General features: G+C 38.7%; 1 long non-coding RNA gene across 2 annotated transcripts; it reads right to left on the bottom strand.

Annotated features, from left to right (window-relative positions):
* Positions 1–404: 404 nt before the first annotated feature.
* On the bottom strand, positions 405–19,996 carry LOC133266397 (uncharacterized). 2 transcript variants are annotated; one of them, XR_009742368.1, is made up of 3 exons: positions 19,757–19,996; positions 9,251–9,332; positions 405–507 (listed from the first exon to the last, which is right to left on the bottom strand). It is a non-coding gene; the product is annotated as an uncharacterized LOC133266397 (long non-coding RNA). The 2 variants fall into 2 exon arrangements; XR_009742367.1 differs by lacking the exon at positions 19,757–19,996 and adding an exon at positions 13,150–13,234.
* Positions 19,997–20,221: the final 225 nt, after the last annotated feature.

Raw genomic sequence — 20,221 nt, 5'->3', positions numbered from 1 at the left:
CAACTCCTGATTCTATACTGGCCCCTCCTTAGATGGAGAAAGTGGTGCATCTCTCCTCTCTCTGCTTTGCTTTTCTGCATTTTTTTCATAGACCTAGACAAAAGTATGCTGTCCTTGCTCCCAGGAGGATGCTGAGCTGTGAGCCTACATGAATCTTCTCGTGATCAAAGAGAGAAAATGGGAAGGCGTGGTAGCTACCAAAAAGAAAGCTGACATCCAAAATTCACATAGTAATCAAGTGTAAAAGAGGTTGAATGTGTGTATATGTGTGCATACATGCATAATACTGAGGATTTTTACCAGCTGTCACTATTCAACTCTTTCTTCCCATATCTAACTTAGTAGCCAAGTCCTGGGTGAAAAGTACTTCCCTCGTCCCATAGCATGACTCACCTTCATTGCAGAGCTGAGTGCTAGCCTTCTCTCCCAAACCAGTTTTGATACAAACACTGTAATTCCTCTCAGGCCTCTGAGTGATGGGGAGTCAGGAGCACCACCGTGTGGCACCTGGGAAATACAAAATAAAAAGCAATCGCAAGCAGAACGGCCACTGCAGTGACACACATAAAGCTGGTGAGGCATAGGTTCTATGAAAAGCCACAACACTCCTTTTCTTCTAAGTAACAACACCTATTTGCCTTGTTCAGGTGTATTTTTAAATCTAAATATCTAATAATGCAGGTAGCCAGCTTGTAGACAATATGCTGTGTAGCATGTGTAAGTGTTGGACCAAGAGGGGGAGATGTTTTGTGGGAGTTTTTTGTTTCATTTAAAACCAAATTGTGTTATCATCTGGTGGTGAAGGTTTAGTTGCTATAGTTACATTTTGTTAAACATACTCTGGAATACTGCTAAATTTGGCTTCCAAAGCCTCCAAAACACAATACTGTTTGTGAGAAGAACATGGCAGATTGTTATCTGGAAGTAACTGTTTGTCCCTGTGACATGCTGAATAATGCTAGATGAGCCTTATGTGTAAAGGTGCCCAGGGAAAGATCTAACACACAACATTGTTTTTCCAGTCACAGCAATAAGCCCTCCCTTTCAAACTAAATGAGTTTTAGTTTTGATCAAGAGAAAAAAGGGAAGGGAAGGGAAGGGAAGGGAAGGGAAGGGAAGGGAAGGGAAGGGAAGGGAAGGGAAGGGAAGGGAAGGGAAGGGAAGGGAAGGGAAGGGAAGGGAAGGGAAGGGAGAAAGAGAAAGAAAGAAAGAAAGAAAGAAAAGAAAAAAAGAAAGAAAAAGGAAAGAAAGAAAGGCAAAAGAAAAAAGAAAGAAAAAGAAAGAAAGAAAAGAAAAAAGAAAGAAAGAAAGAAAGAAAGAAAGAGAAAAAGAAAGAAAGAAGAAAGAAAGGCAAAGAAAGAGAAAGAAAGAAAGAAGAAAGGAAAGAAAGAAAGAAGAAAGAAAATAAAAGAAAGAAAGGAAAGAAAGAAAGAAAAAGAAAAAGAAAGAAAGAAAGGAAAGAAAAAAGAAAGAAACAAAAGAAAAAAGAAAGAAAAGAAAGAAAGAAAGGAAAGAAAAAAAGAAAGAAACAAAAGAAAAAAGAAAGAAAAAGAAAGGAAGGAAGGAAGGGGAAAAAAAGAATGGAAGGAAGGAAGGAAGGAAGCTGCATGGTTCTGAGTTGCCATCTGGGCTTAAACGAGGACACCCGTAAGATGCCTTGCTGCTACAAAATAACCATTTTCCACAGAATACACTCAAGGAAGCTTGAAAGTGTAGAAATCAAATTATGTACATTAAACTAACTTAGCTATATACATCACAGGTGTGTAACAACAACTTTCCACTCCATTTCTACTGCTTCACCACTATCTTCTCTTTCACAGCTCCTCTGATGTTTTGATGAGGCTACAGAACACTTCTTTTCCTAATTGATTTTCACTGTCTTTTTTCTATATTTATTTCTATTTTTTATCCATCTTTTCATATGTTTCTGAGGCTGTGAGCTGCCTCATGCATACTAATTGCTATGGTAGTATAAACAGCAAGGAACTGTTGCCTCAAATTACAAAATTATTTCTGAAAAGATGTGGATTTTAAAAATCAAACATGCCAGTGGAGGTATAATACATAGAACTTGACCAATTTGTTCACTTTTATGAACTCTGTTTCACTCAGGGATAGTGATCTGAAAGCTGCAAAACTGGTGAAATACAGGTGCCTTGCTGTGTCTCCAGATTCGTGTTTGTGTATAAGGAGCATTGATTTATACTGAGAATTTCAATCCAGCTTCAGTCAAGTCATAGACTCCACTTGTCACTCAGTAATGGCTTTCTTATCACAGAAGGTCAGAAGAGCCCTTGTCAGTATTTTCAGACTTCAGTTGCCTCTGGTATGGTGATTTCACCAGGCATCAGTGCTGCCACTGAGTGGTTCTGCTCTCATCATGTTTGTTCTGGAGTGTTCCTCATCAGAGCAAGTTAGAGATGCCTAAATCTGTCAGGGAGCTCTCATGAGGCCCTGCTTCAGCTCTGGATAGAGATCATAGGGTCACTGGTAGCGTCAATACATTTCATTTTTTACCCCAGCACTGACATTTAAAGATGTCTTGCTAAAATTTGGCCCCTCATACTGTTGATACTAGGCAGCGATCTTCCACTCATTTGCTTTACCACAGGACTGGGAATGACAAGTTGCAGTTCTATTCATTTAGAATCATAGAATAATTAGGGGTGGAAAGGACCTTAAGATCATCTAGTTCCAGCCCCTCTGCCATGGGCAGGTACACTTCACACTAAATAATCTCACCCAAGGCTTCATCCAACTTGGCTTTGAACACCGCCAGGGATGGAGCATTCACAACCTCCCTGGGCAACCCATTCTAGTGCCTCACCACCTTAACAGGAAAGAATTTCTTCCTTATATCCAATCTAAACTTCCCCTGTTTAAGTTTTAAGCTGTTACCCCTTGTCCTGTTGCTACAGTCTGTAATGAAGAGTCCCTTCCCAGCATCCCTATAGGCCCCCCTTCAGATACTGGAAGGCTGCTATGAGGTCTCCACGCAGCCTTCTCTTCTCCAGGCTGAACAGCCCCAACTTCCTCAGCCTGTCTTCATATGGGAGGTGCTCCAGTCCCCTCATCATCCTCCTGGCCCTTCTCTGGACTTGTTCCAACAGTTCCATGTCCTTTTTATGTTGAGGACACCAGAACTGCACAAGATACTCCAAGTGAGGTCTCACGAGAGCAGAGGGGCAGGATCACCTCCTTCGACCTGTTGGTCATGCTCCTTTTGATGCAGCCCAGGATACAGTTGGCTTTCTGGGCTGCGAGCGCACACTGCCTGCTCAAGTTCATTTTCTCATCAACCAACACCCCCAAGTCCTTCTCTTCAGGGCTGCTCTGAATCTCTTCTCTGCCCAACCTGTAGCTGTGCCTGGGATTGCTCTGACCCAGGTGTAGGACCTTGCACTTGCCATGGTTAAACTTCATGAGGTTGGCATCAGCTCACCTCACAAGTGTGTCGAGGTCCCTCTGGATGGCATTCCTTCCCTCCAGCGTATCAACCGAACCACACAGCTTGGTGTCATCGGCAAACTTGTTGAGGGCGCACTCAATCCCACTGTCCATGTCAGTGACAAAGATGTTGAACAAGACCGGTCCCAACACCGATCCCTGAAGGACACCACTTGTTACTGGTCTCCAGCCGGACATTGAGCCATTGACCACAACTCTTTGCATGTGGTCATCCAGCCAGTTCTTTATCCACTGAGTGGTCCATCCATCAAATTGATGTCTCTAATTTAGAGACAAGGATGTTGTGTGGGACAGTGTCGAATGCTTTGCTCAAGTCCAGGTAGATGACATCAACTGCTCTACTGCTGTCCATCAGGTCTGTAGCCCCATCATAGAAGGCCACCAAATTGGTCAGGCAGGATTTCCCCTTAGTGAAGCCATGCTGGCTGTCACCAAGCACCTTGTTGTTTTTCATGTTCCTTAGCATGCCTTCCAGGAGAATCTGCTCAGAGTTTTTACGTGGCACAGAGGTGAGACTGACTGGTCTGTAATTCCCCAGGTTCCACTTGTGTTGTCAAAAGCTGGGTCATTCAGAAGTGACGGGTTTGGCCAGTGGAAGGACTGGGGAAGGAACTTGAGGCAATTAGTTTTCAATAGATGCTTGGTATAGGCCAGAAACATACATAAATTTTCAATAATACATAATGTAAGAAGAAATCATTTTGCTTTTTGTGTGATAATGTATCCAGAAACCTATTTCTATTTAATTAGCTGCAATACTTAATGTTCTCAGTTATATTTTAAGGGGCTTCTAAAAGAGGCAATTGGACCTATACCAGTGCTTCAACATTCTGTGCTGTTGCACACCTGCCTGTGTTGACAATGGGGCTGGGCGATGAAGGTGCCTCCTCAGCTGACTGCTTGCCTCTAAGTGACTTCTGTACAGCACAAGATCTACTATCCAGTCTACAGGAGAAATCCAGGCTGTTTCCTGTGTAGGAGATGATGTTATGGAAAATATAGAGAAAGAAAATACTGATGACTTCAAAAGGACCAAGATTTAATCTCAGTGAGCTTTGTGTCCACATCTGGGGTTTCCCCTCTCAAGAAGACTGCTTGGCTGTCACTTTTTATGTTGTATATTCATAGGATGCTCATTTGAATGAGCTCAAGGTCAGACTGTAACAACATGGTTTTCCTGAACTACTTCAGGCCATCTTGTCCAAAATGCAGTAATTATTATAGGGTGGAATCATAGAATTACAATTATGCAGCCTGAGAAGGGAATATGAAATTCTTCTCTGGATTCACTTTTTTGGCTACCACTACAATTATGTGTTACATCAAGATTTTCCTCATGGGTCAAGTAGTTTAGTATCAGCTTGATTCCCAAGTTGTGCTCTCATATTTACAATCAGCTGTCATAGCTCTTGTCAGGTGCCAGGAAGAGAGATTTAAGCTTAGGCATGGGGGATTTCACTTTTATTTCTATCTTTGGCACTGCCTTGGAGACTGAATTTGTGAAAGTAACCTCCTGTCTCTCTGGTTTCCCTTCCCTTCCACCTTTATAGGGCTTGCAAATTACCTGTGACATGGGTTTTTACTCTTTGCAATAGCCATTTCTGACTGTGAGAAAAGGTTCCCCATTAATGAAATGAAAGGAAGGACTTCTGGATGTGAAGTTGCGAGCTGCCACTGTTCAGGCAAAAGACTTGGTGGGATGGCAGGAGTGGTTCCCTCCCAGCATGGGGCTTGTTCCTTGCCTCTTGCTGTGTGTTATATGAGCACAGTGGTTAGTTTAATGGAGATCTAGCCCTGGCTGCTCCTACCTCCTAGGCACTAAAGTAATGTAAATAACAGTCACAGGGTCTTTTCCTCTGAGAGCTTAAAAATGTGTTGCGTTAACACTGCAAAAGCTGACAAGTGTCTGTATGTTTGTTCTTGTGTCTTTGGTGCACTGGATAAGGTTTTTCTCCTGGGACTTGAAAAGGTACTTGGAAAAGGCTTTTTTAGGAAGTTAGCTTTATGGGATTATTTTAATCATAGTGCGGCTTTCAAGGCACACTGGTTGTGTTTAATATTTTGAGTTATGTTTAATGATTTCTGTTTTCCTCTTGTGCATATTTATTTTTATCATCTACTTTTCTCTGTGTTTAAAGTCTAGGATGATTTCATAGGCAGGTGCTACATAAATAAAGTGTCTTACTATTTTAATAAGCTGCAGCAGGACAGCAATTAGAAAAGTCCATCTGTTCATATCGCCTTTTTAATCATTGGTATTGCTGGGATTTACTGTTCGGGGGAAAGGTGAAGTGGAAAGAACTTCCATGTAAGAGAAAGGAACTACTCCTCTCTCTCTTATGCCCACTGAAGAAATCGTTCCCTGAAGGCATTGAAATAAATGGAGTAGGTTATATTTTAGGACTATGTCCAGTCTTTCTCTTCCTGCCTCTTACAACATTATGGAAAGGGTTACTTATGGCAGTACAGCTATGCAGGAAAACATGCAGCCATCTGTGCTCAAAATGTGTGTCATGTGTGTACAAGCAGCAGGGTTTCCGCTGGGCCTTGCATTAAACACCTGAACCAAACTTTTCTGAAGGGTCAGAAATGTTGTTTTAACTGATATTCTTCTGGTTATTTGTTATTGCTGCAAAACTCTGTACTTCCAAAAGCCAGCTACTCTTGAAAGAAAAAAAATATCAAAATAATGCTTTTAAAAGAGAAAAAAAATAAAAAACAGAGAATACTATTTCCAGCTGGGAATACTAGCAGGAAAGCTAGAAAACTCTTGATTTTCTGTGATTTTCAGCTGAAAGTAGAAAGCTGTGATATAACAAAGCTGGGGTTGGCAAACTGCAGCAGCAAGCACATTAGCCAGGTCCTAGGCTGTCCTGGGGCTTACTCCCAGCTCTGCAGTATCAGGCTGTGCTGGCACACCTTCAGCCAGCCACCTCACCAATGGTCTCCCTTTTTCTTTTTGGACTAGTGACTGTTTCTGAGTGTGTATTTTATGAGTGTGTAGTAGAGAGTGACCAAGATCTAAACTGATGTCTAAGCTTGACTATGGTTTAAATAATTGCTCTGATGTTTAGCTATTATTAACTGCAACCCTGAAGACATTTTTCTTTGGAGAAATTCTATGATTCCTATGTTGTTTCGGACTTGGTCTGGGATCCTTTTTAACTTACACTGCTGTAAATCAGACCAGGCTCTCATACTTTGTACACATACTCCTTTTTTGCACATTGAGAAAATAGAAAACTAGATAGGGTAACTTAAATTTTATTGAAATCTATGTCACTGTCTATTGCATTTTGAACGTAAGCATGCCTACAGACCCATTCTGTACTACAGGAGCATATACTTTATTTTCACTGAAACTCTTTCTTTGCAGTTTTGATTGTAAGCTTTCCTCTTTTTTGTTGCAGTCATCAGAATTTGTTACTGTAATTCTGTAATATTTATTGTGTAAAAGGTACTTGAGGCACTTTGTTGTTCCTGCAAACTGAGAAATCAGTTATAGTTTCACCAGAGAATAGAATTTGCTCTTCTTGCCAGAAGATACATTCCTTCTTGGAGATGCACAGCTAGTCTCTTGCTGAAGGAGGTCAGCCTGCCTAACTTCTTGGGGCTCTGCCTGCTGCAAGGGAGGGTATAATTCAGCATCTGAGTAGCACAGGCTGATATTACAAAGCCTGGTTTCTGGAATATGCCATTTTTGCAATTGGGTAAAATATTGGGTTTAATTATATTGTTTGATTTCTTTTCCTGAAATTTAGAAAAATATACGGAGATTGAATATTTCTTATCACTATTCTAAAACGTTTTATTAAACAGGTAAAATTTCTTTTATCTTTGTGTCTTTGGAACTAATTGCTCGCATTATATTTCTGCCTAAATGCATTTAAAACAAATGATGTTTTGACTGCATTTGTACTTGCTTAACTCTAATTCTTCTTGGTGTTCAAAACAAGCTGAATCTGGTGTATCTCAAGCACCAAAGTATTTCTATCACTACAGCATCTTATTGTTGGCTGGAGAAGTTCTCCGAACACAGGACAAAAAATAATTATCACTGAGTTAAAGAGTGTAATCTACAACTGGCAGATATAGTCAGATGGGAAATGCAAGTAGTGCTGTCAGTTAAGATGATAGTTGGAGCTATCAGCACAGTAGAAGCTTAACCATCATCATGTTATACAGGCATTGGGAAAGGCAGTGCTCTAAGGAGATTTGGAAAACGGCAATAAAACAGGTTGCAGATGTTTCTGAGATGCTGAAAGGGGGAATGTGATGGAGCATGAAGGTAACTGTTTTAAAACTGAACAAGAGTAAGGTAGGGGCTGGCTGGAGTTCAGTGCTGTCCAGCCATCCTATTCATTTTTGATGATGCAAAATGGGAGAAACTTGTTATCCAAAGGACCAGTTGCTATGTGCTCTCCTTCTGCAGTCTCCGCATGTTGTTGTGCCACTTTGTAACAAATTCCGGTAGGATGTATAAACTGTCTTTCTGCTCAGAGGAGGTATAACAATCCCCAGTCACATTCAGCTCTCTTTATAGCATATTTGTAAAAGTGGTCAGATTGTTCATTCTAAGGCATATAATGTGGATGACTTGCACAGGGATAGAGTCTCCCAGGGAATCCCCTGCAAGAAGTATGCTCTAGCAGAGCTTCATTTAGAGCACCCAGGCTGAAAACACCTTTGTAATTAGGCCAAATCCCTGAAGTTTTGCTCACTAACTTGGGCCATGTCCTACAAATTCAACCCAAATCAGTGCCTCTGGAGGCAAAGACTTCCCAAAAATAAAGTAATACCAAGTCATAAACTTCAGCTGCTTTATTAACTTTGTCAGCAGTGGGTGTACCTAGGTCAGAATGACCCTCTGTCATGCCAGAAAACAGCACCAGATAGTCATGGAGAACATGGTCTTTCCCCAAAAGAGCTGATCTGAGGACAGATAATCAGCCTTTTAACATTATCATTGCTGCAGAAGGGAGAGGCTCTGTCTTCTGTCCCATTTACCTTGGGAACAAGACATTACAACAGTGGCAACTTCTAAGTTAATTTCTCACTAGATTCATTTCCATCATTTGATGTTGCTGACATTTATCTCTGCCCTATAGTCATGAGCTAAAGATTTGTGCAACACGTTCTCCAAACTTAAGCATATAATTGCATGGGTCATCTGGTTTTATGATGGTTTTGCTGGGTAAAGTTAATTTTCTTCATAGCAGCTAATATGGCGCTATGTTTTGGATTTGTGCTGGAAACAGTGTTGATAACACAGGGGTGTTTTCATTATTGCTGGGCAGTGCTTACACAGAACCAAGGCCTTTTCTGTTCTTCACACCACCCCACCACTGAGCAGCTTGAGGGTGCACAAGAAGCTGGGAGGGGTCACAGACAGGACAGCTAAGGTTCATTCTTTCGTGTTCCAGGGCAAATAGAGCTCAGACGTGAAAATATTGCATTCAGCCAGAAAGAAGCTCCTGCAAAGGAGAAAACCCCAGTCTCAACAGCAACCAAAACAACTCTTTCTTATACACTCCAGAATCCAGGAATAGGGGATGACTTGCAGACCAAATCTTCTAAGAAATGTGGAGAAGCTGCATTATGACACCCTTAAGGTCAGAAAGCAATACAGTGTGCTGTAAATTGATCATAGGTAGTTGTAAGTAGCAGCAAAAAGTCAGGACACTAATTTCTGTACAAAATTTATCACTATAACTAAAGTAAAGACCTACTATTGTTTTTCCCACAAGGAAAAATTCCAGCAAAGGGAAAGAGGGCTCACCTGGCACATATATGGGATTCAGCAATCTCAGAGCTGAGGCCAGCATAAACATCTTGTGCAAGAGATAGGACAATGGCCAGTTCTAGAAAGAGATAAAAAATAAGAGGTCAGCTTAGAGCCAATTTATCCTTTTTTTTTCCATCCCAGAGCTACAGAGCTCAGCTTGGGATCTGTTCCACTTGTTTTGCAGCTCACAATCCAGAGACTCATAGTGGTTTATGTGCTTCCATTGCCAACAGGTTCTTATTTAAACTCATCCTTTGATGCATCCAACCACAGGATGAGACTTGAGGAGCATCAGGACATGGAGCATCACCATTATACCTCCATTACAGAAGAAAGACATCAGAACCCTCCTGGCCCTGATGCTTTTTCACCTTTCTCCTCATTCCTTGTGAGTCTTATTTCTCTGTGTGCTATATTCCTAAGGTAATTTGTTAAATGGCATCACAAATAATGCAGAGAACATGCTGGTACGTCTTACTTTCTCAGCACTGTAGGGAAAAAAAGAGCAATGCTCCCTCTCTTAGGCAAAGGGAAATAAAGTACTCATAGACTATCAGTGGATCTAGCCCACTGCATATGCAGATGATTTGGTAACAGCTGCCAGCTAGTTCCTAATCTACTCAGTGTCCAGTGCCCCTTCTGCAAACTCCCAAAAGAGAGAAAAACATCTCTTGAAAGGCTTCCAGCTCTGCTTTCAAGTTCTAACAGGGCAGAAAGTGCTCCAAAAATTACCATTCTCCAGCTCCAGGATACAGAGAGAAGCACATCAGACAGTAGAAAATATTTTGTCTCCCATTTTGAAGTTTCTGATATTGGATTTTATCTTAACTTACTCTAATTGTTTCATTAGATCAATCTTCACTCGTAAAATAACTATAAAACCATCTCTTGCTCTAGTATGGACAGCAACAAATAACACAAAAAATGGTTATATTTTATTTTCTCACAAGAGTTTGAAAGAAACTATTGTAAAGTGCAAAGATCAAAGGCAGAGAGGCTCTGAAGAATTAGCACAGATGCAATATGCATTCTCTTTTTAATCTTCAATTTCATCTGTAAATATAAGCATATAATCTAGGTGTGAGCCTCATTTTGCAGCTCAGTGCTAATAAAAATATGCCAGAGAGCAATGTAATGATAAAAATTCCTTTCCAAAGTTGAAAAATGACACAGAATAATCATAATGAGTTTCTACACTGCAGTCTTACTTCAATTACTCGAGAGATAAGGATGACTTGAGGACTTTGTCATTCAATTGCAAATTAAAGCGTCACTTCATATGCAGCAGGATCAGGCACTGAAATCACTTATCAGGAGTTTGACACTTATAAGAGCTTCAGTGTCTGGAACTCATCCTATCTTGTCCTGACAACTTGTGTGCCTGGATGAGGCTGCTTTGTGCATTCAGCCATTAGGGGCTCAGTGCAGCTGTTTGTCTAGCTCAAAATATTTTCAACAACATGGAAGGAGGAAGTAAAGGAAAAGAGGAAACACAGCTCTATCCTTATTTCCTAGCTTGGGATCAATAATTTTGCACTAAACCAAAATGATTTAAAGAACTAAGATTCCTTATGGCTATCATGAAATATTTTATGTATGCGCAGAGCATTTTTAAGATCAAAGAAAGACGCCAGTTCAGGAAAGCATCACTGCTCAAGGTACACGAACCAATTTGATTGCTGTGGGTTATTGTCTGGCATAATGCCCTAGTGGCTAAAACAATTTCCACTGATCTGAGTTACTTTTAAATCTTTCTCTTTCCTGACGGGTCATTTTTCCAACATTCAAGCCCAGTCACACAGCTATAAATTATTCTGGGGATCGAGATGGATTCTTCCATCTTATCAGTTGCTTTTACTATGTTTTCTATTGAAACGTTTAAAATTAACTGAAACATAAAACAGAAGCAAACTCTCCCCCGTTATTGAATAAGCTTCCCACATAACCTTTCCACCAAAATACCCATTCTATTTTCACTCTAAAATAAATATGCAATTTTTTTTCATGTGACCTGTAATGACTTCAGCAGTAGATGTTGAGAGAATGCCAACCATTAAGTGTCCCATTATTTGGAATTTAGGACACTGTAGTGAAAGACATGACCCAGTCCTCAAGTCCCCTCAAGCACATGTGGGATTTTATGATTTGAATCCTAAATTACAGGTGAATTCTCTAACCATGAAGTTCTTGTCAGAATCTTGTCACGTCCTCCTTTGTTTGAGGCCCAATAGATAAAACAGATGGGGAAATTCATGGCTGTCTTATGACTCTCGGTGAAAGTCCTGAGTCATTCTTCAGTGGGACACCATACTGTTTTGTTGGGCTTTTTTTACCCTTGACATTAACATCCAAACATGAAGAAGTCAGGCAGCTTTCACGGTGAATATTTTAAGGTCTGATATCTAATTCACTGTATGTATCTTTCACTTTAAATGGATTCTGAAATCAAGACCAAATTTACTTTACAGACTGCATTTAAAAACTGGAATTTAGCCATGCATTGGAACATAAATAGGAGCAGAGAAATTGTAGCCACCTGTACCAGGACCACCAGTACAGTAACTTCTTTCCAATGTCAACATTTAAGAGGAAGCTTTTAAGATTAGATCTGAAGGCCATGGCAGAAAACTGCATTAAAATGCATTAAATGTATTAAAAATAGTACAAACTGCTTAGTACAGAATATTTAGGGAAACAGCAACTAGAACTGCACCAAAGCTACTAAAGTATCCATTCCTAATTCCAGAATTCCTAGGGGCTGCCGACTGCAATCATGAAATGTTTGAGGACAAGAAAAACGGAGTTTCAGCTTTAGAAATAAAATTGAGTGAATTCCCTGCGCATCTGTTCACTGACAGGTGGCTTGAAGCACAATCCATCATTAAACTAGCAACACATCCCCACTGGAAGTGTAGCAAGAAGAAACACCTATCAAAAAACAAAGTACTTTTCCTCATCCATTTAACTGTATTTATGGCAAAGAATCATCTTCACCTCACAGTTCTAAATACCCATGGCTGCAGTGATCCAGTCATTCCACTACAGTAGACTCTGGCTCAGGCAAGTGAGGAATTACAGAGTAAAGCAATAAGGCGTGGCCCTCACACTGTTCCTATCATCCCATTGATATGAGATGAACACATCTAGCTTTGACCACAAATATCTAGGCATGTGTCCTACCTAACATCTTACAACAGCCATAAATTATGTGCAAAAGTAAGTCCTTATTAAAAAAAAAAAAAGAAGTTCAAAAAAAGGTGTTCAGTTTCTTAATATGACAATTGATGTCACAGAAATACTTTTTGTCTGGAATTCTATGAGGTTTAACATTTTGCAGTAAGCCAGAATTTGTCCATAAATGGTGCAAGCCTAGTCCCTCGGCACAAGTCATCATACCTATACTCAGAAGCCTCTGATTTGCAGTACCACCCAGGCATGGAAGCAAAGCTCAAAAACGCGCTGTACCACTCACACAGGTCAGACCTTACTGTAAGTGAGAGCTTTCATCAGCAAAGACTTTTAAAACCACTGTGCCTGAAGTTTTGACAGTTGTCATAAATTACGAGGATTCTTGCTTCCAGATAAGACTTTTTTCCCCAAAGCTACACTAAACATTTAATTGTCCACTGAGACCAAGTAGGGGAGAAGAAAGGAAGGACTTATACATCACAGAGTGAGCAATAAGGAAAAAAAAGAACTGAAGAACATGCAAGGCAAGGAAACTCTTAATGTCAACCAAGTGAGAAAAATTCAGGAGATGAATTCAGAATTTTGTTAGAAGGCAAGCAGGCCTCCTTTTCTCATTCCTCTTAGGATGTTTGCCTTTCCAAGCCTTTTACAGAGAAGCAGCCAGTGGTACTCTTAACAGTGCATCTTTTGGGAAAAGCAATTACCTGAAGACGCTGCCCAAAAAAATTGCTGAACTTTTTCCAAACATCTTTCTGCTCCAGTGCTTTAGAAAGGAGTCTTGTCTCGTGTTTAGCCAATCAGGGAAATAAAACAAGAAAAAAGTCAAATTAAAGGTATTTTTTTAATCTCAAGAAGGTGATCAGAAACATGGAAGAAATGCAGATATCAGGTGCTATCAGCTTTTTTTTTTTTTTTTTTCAAGAAAAATTCTAGATATTGTTCCAACAGATTGCTTCAGAACATCTGTTGACCTGTGGATGTTTAGGATGAGAAGCCTCAATTTGAAATCTGGTGTAAATTTCAAATAACAGAGTCTATAAATTGTAAGTATGACACAGGAAAGAGAACATACAACTGTTTCACAATAGCTGCCTTAGGCACAGCCATAATCAGTCTGCTTCTTAGAAAAGATAAAAATGTAATTTTGAGAGCTGTGCAGGATATAAAATCAATACCTTTATTATCAATTGTGGAAAAAAATTTGCCTTTTTTTTTGTTAATTTTCTTACTGTTAGGTAATACCTATGACAGTTGAAAGCATAAAAGTTAAATATCTATATATGCAGCATGTGGGTTTTTTTTCATTTATATTGATTCATACATTATCTTGCCACAAATACTGTCAAGACTGCTCTATTTGTGTCAGAGATTAAGCCACATTCAAAAAAATCATAGAATCCTGCAACTGTACAGTCATTTGTGTTGGAAAAGACCTGTAAAATCATCGGGTACAACCATTAACTGCTATTACATAATTAAAAGAACCTAATTTTAAATGAAAACGCAATAGCTAGACAAAGGGCTAACACAGCCTAAGAATTTCTGAGGGAGGCAATTGATCGTGGTTAACTGTGGTTGTTTCTGTCTGTTTTACAGTGACACAGGAAGAATGGATGTAGGTTTGTTTGCAAGGGCAGTTTGAAGCAGAAGGCAAAAGCAGCAGACAGAGAAGAAGATACGTTGCAGGATGAGAGGAGGCACTAAAATACCTTGTATTTTGTACTGTGTGTGAATTAAATTTTATACACAAAATGTAATTAAGGCACACATGACAAACATACTTTTAAAACACTTTAGGTATTCCATAAAATTACTTTGATATTACAATTGATCATGCAAATTAAAAACAAAACAAAACCTACAAAAAAAAAGAGTCAGATTTACATTATTCCGTCTATATTTATTTTAATGAAAATAAACATGTTTTCAAGATTTGCATGACCCTGAAGAGGTTAACATCCATTAGAAACTTCATCTTAGCATCTAAACCCATAATCTAGTTTTGTGATATGTTTCTTGATCAGATGACTGACTCACTGTTTTATCTCCTTTTTCTTTACCAGTAATTTCACTCAGTTTTCACTCCTTTTTTGCATGCAGCATGACCAAAAAACGTTTGCATAAATTTGTTTTTTGGGTATGAATGACTGTATAGGAAAGGTCACAAAAGGTTTCTGGAGACTGAACTCCGTTTAATATAATTTTAGACTGCTTTGGATTTCAGCTTGATGATACTAATATAGTATTAACACTGTCCTAAAGACAGAAAATAAAAAAGGTCCACAAGCATTAAATAAAACCAAGAAAAGCACCCTTTGGGACAGAAATTAATCATGTTTGCTAAAGAATATATGGAAAAGGAAGTGTTGATAATAGCAGGAATCTTGTCAGGATGAACGCATACCTGTCCCCAGTACCTTGCAACAAGGTAAATAGTGCAATGACACAAAAACGTCCCTGCAATTATTTTACAGAAGTATTTCAGTCTAGCCATCAGTGAAAAAACAGCCTGACCTATTTCCTTCAGCACTTCCCTCCCTATCTCCCCCAGCCATAGAGGCAGTGGAAAACAAAGATATTTGAATTAACATGTCTAATACTAATTGTTTTAACACAGCCTCAAAGGATTTCAAAGAAATGTAATGACATCCAACTGCAAGCAGCAAATTTGTTTTCTACCTAATTCTTGTCTGATGATATTTGTACTCTTTCCTGGCCATACTCAAGCACAAAGACAAACATTTTAGTACAGAGCTTGACAGCACTGCAGATGTTACAGGTGACACGCACCCTAGGCTATCTACTTTCCAGTCCTTCAGCCTTCATAGAATCATAGAATGGTTTGGGTTGGAAGGGACCTTAAAGATCATCTGGTTCCAATCCCCTGTCATGAGCAGGGACACCTTCTACCTTACATAATGGTACTAGGAAAAGGGAACATTCATCCTTTCAGGCAACTGATAAATTTTCCCTATACACTGGCAAAGTCAAGAACTGTGAAGAAACATAGAATATAGCTCAGCATGATATGACCGGATTTATTTAACCATTTTAGATTAAAACCCTTTAAGATTCCTATGAATTTACTTCTGGTTTAGCAATCTGACCATTTTTATTGAGCTGTTGTTTTTTCATAGCATTTTAAAACCCAGTTAATTCTGGATATCTTGGGTCTTTGTCACTTAGTCACATGAATTTAGGTTTTTTTCAAAAGAGACATCACATGGATTCAAATCAAAACAGGTATCACACAGATATTTATAGCTTTGACTAATTACTTCAGTAATTATTTAATTCCCCAAACAGCTGCCAGGTTCATACCTATTATTCCACAGATGTACAGTTAAAACATTATCACAAATTTATTTACATTTTTCATTGTTACTATAAAAGTTATACAAACACAGCATAATTTTTAGCTTATGAAACATTGATTATCCACTGGACAGTCTGGAAAGTGGCTTCAAAATATAAAGCAAAACAGGAAAAATCTAAGAAACAATTATTCAAAGTTTACCCTTCTATGTATTCTGTTAGCTTGTTCACAGGCTTATTTTTCTTTTCCAGAAAGGTTAGAAAATCTGGGAAATAGCACCTGAGGTATATATGCAAGTTTTATACAGAAATAAATTCTGTAATAGCCACTACGAAAGCTATTCAAACCAGCATTGATTTCCCCATGCTATCGTATTGTTCCCCTACAGGGCCCCAGTATGCAGCAAAGGGAAGTACAAGTGATGGAAGAATGTGTGAAGGTCTAAATAAAGGGCTACTCCTGCTTTTCCCTAGATGAATATGTCAAATTCCTACAAACTCCTCAACAAACGTTGCTAAAGTTTTGCAGCAACCTGGATTATACTTTGTTGGAGAGTGGTCTGCCCACAAAACAGCCTTTCTTTAGTTACCTTGCTGTCAAGAATAAAGGAGGGGGTGAGGAGGGGGTGAGGAGGGACAATACCAAAACAAAGGACACACAAAAACTGAAATGTACTTAACTAGATTTCAGTATGTAGATATTTAGAAATACATTCAGAAGTATTGCATTTAAAGACAGAAATCACTCAACTATGCCTCAACTACAGGACTCCTATCCTAACATGCAGCAAATGGTGGTTTGGCACAGGAAGGTGCTGCAATGCTTATTGAAGGTGACACAAACAGCTTTTACACAGAATGTAATTAAACTTGGCTAATTGATGCAGCAAAAAAAGAGAGACTGTAACATGGCGATTAAGACAATGGTATAGGCAACCTACAGAATTAATAAGAAGGAATTTTTCATCAAACATGAATAACAGAATTACTGACTGTGCTTGCTTCACAGTGACTCACTGTACTAAGTTGACTTTTGAAAATGCAGACTCCTGCATGAAGATGGTAGAATCGCTAGATTAAATAGCCCTGTTGGTATTGATTCTGCACATTAGAAACAAGTATGTCACTGCAGTTACTGGTGGTAAGTAATTGCTTTGACCACAGGTGTCTGGGAACTGTGATTTTGAATGGCATTGCAGGCGGAGTCTTTTGAAATTCTTGAATATTTCTGACCAAGAGTTAAGGCATATGGAGGTACACTTACCAAATATGGACGATTTGAAGAACTTTTATTTGAAGATGACTGTTGGTGGACTGACAGCTATCCTCACTACCACATTCTGCCTAAAATAAAACTAGATCTAAATCTGAAATTTGTTTTCGTTATTAAAGAAATAGCATGTTGTTAATCACCAACAAAACAGATCTCTTGAAAAACAGCATGCTCATGTGTTGGCAAAACCAGAACATCTTATTTAATTTCAAACACCATGTGAGCTGCAATGTACAGCTTCACATAATTAAAATAAAATACATCAACAAAAATAGGAAGTAAAACTTCATAGCAGACACAGTTTACTAATTTTGTACTGGACTGTGCTACAGGAGAAGTGTGGGTATGATGCAACAGATTACACACTGTATTTTGACTTCTAGAATTAATATTTCTCTGTAGCACTAGGGTTACTCAGAATCATAAATGTTTCATATACTGGCATATGAAAAGTTTTGATTTTAATTTTTTCATGAAAGTCTCTATACAAAATATTAATTATTTAATTAAGTGTAGAATTGATACTTCCAATGTTTAAAAATTTACATGCATCTTTTACGTGTACCTTCTCCAAATGAAAAAGATATCTTTCATTTCTATTTCTGCTCCCTTTACGCCCTGTATCTATTTTTGTAATGATAGTAAGCAAAGATTACAGGTATAGATTTTAGAGTTTGGGGGGGGGAAGAATGGTTTGGGGTTTGTTTTTTTTTTCTCTTGGGGGAGTGGGTAAGATTTTTAAAGTAAATAGTAGTATCAAAAAGGTTTTCTTTCTTTTTTTTTGCTTAAGACTATTTTTGTGCTTCACCAACATGAAAAATGTCAAGCAAAATGGATACTTTCTTTAGTACTCTTACCTTGGATAATAGACATGTTCTATTGACAACTGAAAAAATAATACATGTGCCATCTCAGTATTCACAGTATTTTGGGAGGATTTCATTAAACGTTTAATACTTAAACACACCATAGAATCATAGAACAGTTAGGGTTGGAAAGGACCTTAAGAACATCTAGTTCCAACCCCCCTGCTGTGGGCAGGGACACCTCACACTAAACCATCTCACCCAAGGCTTCATCCAACCTGGCCTTGAGCACCACCAGGGATGGAGCATTCACAACCTCCCTGGGCAACCCATTCCAGTGCCTCACCACCCTAACAGGAAAGAATTTCCTCCTTATATCTATCCTGAACTTCCCCTGTTTAAGTTTTAACCCATTACCCCTTGTCCTATCTCTATAGTCCCTAATGAAGAGTCCCTCCCCAGCATCCTTGTAGGCCCTCTTCAGATACTGGGAGGCTGCTATGAGGTCTCCACACAGCCTTCTCTGGTCCAGGCTGAACAATATTCTCACGAAAGCTTTGTAAAAACAGGATTTTAGATGCAAAATAAATTATCCAGTGACAGGAGTATAAGAAACAAAAATGTTCCTATTTTTTAAAAAAATTACAAAATAAAAACCTACCCCAAAACCAACTCCAACACTTAAAGCCATAGTAGTGAAGACTGCTAAGGCCATTGCAGTGAACAGTATCCTACAATCCTGATCAAAATCTAAGAACTGCACTTACTGCTAATTGAATTCAACCCAAATTCAACCAAAATTGAAGTCACCCAGCCTTAAAAACTCCAGAAGCAAGCCACATAACTACTAGTTCTTTTTCCATTGTTGTTGCATATCAGTCCTCTGCTCTGGAGTATTTTAAGAGAAAATAGCTGACATGTCCTTGGAAATAGATCCTTCATTTGCATATTCCATAGGGAAACTAAAGTTATGTCAAACAGATAAGGTGCTCTCTGCTTCACGTGTGGTGGTGTGTGCAATATCCTGAGAACCATGGTAGCTCTGGTACAGGAGCTTAGGCATCCAATGCCCTAAGTCCCTTCCTAAATATCCAGTTTAAAATTTCCCCAGCACAGTTATCTGTCTTATTCTACTTAGTTGGGCATGCTTCCTTATCAGAATTGAAAATGAGTATAGAGCTTTGAGCATAGATATACAACAGTGTTTTAGTTTTGCTCTGGAGTAGAATTTCCTTCAAGGTAGAAGCTACCTTCAGCTCTCATTAAAAAGCAGCATGAGTCGGGACTATATGTCATCCTGAATATGGCAAATGTGAACAACAGCCAGACTGACATTTATTTTTTTATTTATTACAGTTTCACAATAGCCTTTAAGAATTCTAACAAAACCATAGAAAAATCATATTTCTCTTCAGACAACACTGGAAAGCATCCAAAAAAAGAAATTAAAGTGTGTGAGGCCTTTGCAGAGACAGAAGTAATTACATCTGTGTGTGAAGGTTTTGACATCTAAGAAGGATTTAACTATAAAAAAAGTATTGTGGGTAGAAATACTTTTAAAATCATCTGTGGAATTTGGTTTAGAGTTGGTTTTGTGTTTTGTTGTTTTTTTTTCGTTTCTTCAGTTTTGGGGTTTTTTAAGATTTAAACACTAAGGGTGTCAGTATGATTGAAAGTATATTTAGACAAAATAAGACAGTTTTTCCACAAACTTAGGTAGCACTTATAGACTGCATGCACACAAAATCATGAAACAGAAAACATCCAGGTACATATAATTTTGATCAATGTTTTACAAAGAGTATCTCCAGTAAGAATAAATATTTCTATTAAAATGGACTAATAGATGCACAGATCATCTTGTCCATTAAGATCCAGTTTACCAAAAGCCCACCAAAGCCTCTCCACAAACCTCACCTGTCTGTGTACTGGAACTAGTATTAGTGGCAAGCAGGGAAACATTCATCCAGGCTAACTAACTGGTGAGTCCTTATCACCCCTTCCAATGAAGAGAACACTCTGTTAAACCTAGAGATAAAACAAGAGTCACATACCAGATATTTGCCAGAATTTTCCTTCTCTTGTATCGCTTTAATGAGTTAAATATTATTTTGCATGACTGAATTGTTCTCTTCCAGCTACTGCTGCTGGGAGTTCTGAGAAAAAGATATGCAGAAAATTGTGTGTCTCCAGAAGCTTTGTGTAACTGTGAAATCAATAGTCATGCAAACAAACAGGCAGTCTAGCATTTCAGTAACCAAAGGTTATAGCAGATGTTTACTTATCACCTCTCCTGAATGAAACGTAGTTACTATGTTTAATATGTAACAGCATCAATTTATATAGCATATCAATGATCAACAGCATTTTGTTTGTTTTCTT

Source organism: Pezoporus flaviventris, unplaced genomic scaffold, assembly GCF_033815535.1.
Source record: "Pezoporus flaviventris isolate CSIRO_AGI_PZ_B2104156 unplaced genomic scaffold, CSIRO_AGI_Pfla_v1 ptg000007l, whole genome shotgun sequence".
Lineage (NCBI taxonomy): Eukaryota > Metazoa > Chordata > Aves > Psittaciformes > Psittacidae > Pezoporus > Pezoporus flaviventris.
Note: the sequence above shows the minus strand (reverse complement) of the source record. Positions and strands in the feature narration are given on the sequence as shown.